Raw genomic sequence first — 3,028 nt, 5'->3', positions numbered from 1 at the left:
AAATAAGACAACGCTGCTCCTTCAGATGATTATTTTAATTTCTAGGCTATTTATTGTATATTTAAATCATTTAATTGGTTTCCTTAATATATATATATATATATTTTTTTTCTGTTTAAAGTATATATTTTTTGCCTTTTATTATGATAAAAAAAAAAAAGTATTGTCAGGGTTCTGAGGACTAGGCAATTAAGGCTACTAATTTGCTGCAATTTGATAAATCTCAGAACCTCATTGTGTAAGAAACATAGGGGGAACAGAATCCGACGGCAAATAGTTCAGCTGTCGAAATCCGTTCCCCCACCCCAGTGATGAGAGATATTGATGTATCGGCTTAAAATATGCTTATTCTATTCTGTGTGTGGATGGAGCTTAAACAGAATCAATTTGATAAATATTAGAACCTCAGTGTGTCAGAAATATGGGGGGAACAGAATCCGACGGCAAAAAACAAAGGTGTTGATGTAATGGCTTAAAAAATGACCTCAAATATGTAATGGAAAGAACTGAAATTCATTACTTCACATTACTTTATAAGCAACCAGCCTTGTCTTAATCTGAGGAATCTGTAGCATACTTGGCTTGACATTAGAAAAACAATATGCTCTAGTTCTGCTTTAGTGATGAGAAGTCTGATTCAATTCGCTGAATCGGTTCTTTCGATACAACCTATATTTGTAATGAAGTCTGTTTCAGCAGTTCTTTTGCATCATGTCGTCATAGCTCTAAAACGTTTTCAACAGGCTAAAATATATTGGTCTTTTCTTAATGTGTTTGAAATTTAATGTGTGCCAAGTCAGCTTCAGCTCATAAAAAGTGATATAAAATCTAAATATAAGCATTTACTGTAGACTACTGACATTTACAAGTCTTAAAGTTTTTCTCGAATAAATAGCAATTTTAACAGTTTTGTATATGTGTTCATAAAACTGCACATATAATCAAGTCATAGACATTTCTGGCTTTCAGTTTTTACACTTTTTTTTCACCATTAACAAGTCCAACTGAAACGGTTCTCGGTTCAGTGAATCAGAAATGAGTTGTTGATTCCAAGAACCGTTTGAACCGATTTCATTGAAGGAATTCAAAAAACGATTCGTTCAACAAAAAAATAAAAATAAAAATTAAATCCTACTATTGTATTAAATTATTATTATTATTATTATTATTATTATTATTATTATTATTATTATTATTTTGTTCAATGGTCAAAGTATACAAAAGTCTTCAACTCAAGACTAGCTTCTAGATGTTTGGTAGTGTTTTTCTGTTGACCACTAGATGGCCATAGAGTGCCATATGTTTACTGCTGCTGTGCTAACACATCAAATGAAAATCATTTTTCACCTGTGCACACAAATCTGTTTTTCAGTGTTATCTATAACATTTAAAAAAAGTTGTTAAGACTTATATTATCGGTCATGTTTGGGCTAAGGAAATCAAGCAAAGTTTGTAATATGTATTAACATGATACCCCATTTAATGCTACATACTTTTTTTGTTCACATCTTCAGACCAGACCAATATTATACAACAGAATTTATAACCTTCATGCACAGATATCCACTCATACATGAACAGCCACGACTGCTGAAGATGGTCCAGTGCACAGTCGTCTGCTGCTAATCAAATCACTGCTGGAGTCACGATATGCTAGAACACCTGCTACACTCCCAACTGTCTTTGCCATCATTTTCCACCACCTTTGGTGATAGGCGACATTTTGACCAATATTTTTTTTTGCATGCTCAGTATCAACCAGCGAATTCCCCCCTCTCCCTCTTCATCCTTCTCCTCCTCTGCCTCCACCGCTGAAGGACATGCTGGATCTATTGCCACCTCTCCGAGGAGGCTAATCCTCTTTAGCTCCAACTTTAACTAGGCCATTAATCCCACAGGAGTTTATCTAAGCACTGAGCACCTCGCACTGCTGACACTTTAGCCTACCCACCCTCCTTCTTTCCCTTCTCTCTCTCTCTCTCAGTCTCTGTAAGTAGGGCACGGTCTGGGCCGGCAAGTGTCACCGTCAGCACCTCTGTAACCACAGCAGAACCTAAGCGGCTCAGCACCCGACCGACAGCGAGAATGACAGACCACAGGTGAGAGCTGCAGGAAAGAGAAAATGCGATAGAAAGACGCAGGAAGGAAATGAATAAGAGAGATAAATGAGATGAAGGAGAAAGATGAATGTTTGGCCTCAGAATTATGAGGCAATAGCTGTGCGTTGTTTGCCAGCGCTGGACTAACGTTGATTTAACTCTGCCCCCCAGGCCCGAGCAGATGGCTTATTCGCCAGTGCACTGATACTGTGAATATAAGTGTGAGATTGTGCTCAGAACCTTTTTCAATAAACTGCAAAAAGATAAATCCTCTTTTTAACCAATATCTTTGTCTTGGTTTTCAGCAGGGGTTGACTGGGTCTAAAAAGTGGCCCTGGACTTTCTGGCACAGAGCGGCCCACGGTACCCAGTCTGCAAAACACCAAACATAACACAGCGGCTTATTTACACCACTTACTAACTTAAAAATATAACAATGAAGAAATATAAATGATATTTACCATTTTTAATGGAAATTATGTTTTGTGCTCATTAAAATTAATCAATGAATAATAAATAAATAAATGCAATTAGAATAATAAGACAATATTTACCAATCAAATGAAATCAGACAAAATCCATATTTGCACTGCAGAAGTGGCACAGAAGCTGCATCTGAAGTGGCATTTAGATGTATTTACACAGACTGTTTATAAATGTATAAAAAATGTAAAAAGATTAAACGTACAGTATGTCATTTTTTTTCACCGCTAGGGGTCGTTAACCTTTTACAATAACAAAGGCGTAGTTTGCTGACGCAACACTTGCTAAGAACTATGGATCTTGTCGTCAACGTCAAGCCGACCGATCTAATAATGTTTATGGATGACTGAATACATCGATGCTTTTATCATGACTGTGATATTCGCTGTTCAGGATTGCTAAGAGACAGCTATCAGCTCCATACGCGACGCGAGCTCCCGCGGATA

Source organism: Scardinius erythrophthalmus (assembly GCF_964197995.2).
Source record: "Scardinius erythrophthalmus genome assembly, chromosome: 5".
Taxonomy (NCBI): domain Eukaryota; kingdom Metazoa; phylum Chordata; class Actinopteri; order Cypriniformes; family Leuciscidae; genus Scardinius; species Scardinius erythrophthalmus.
Note: the sequence above shows the minus strand (reverse complement) of the source record.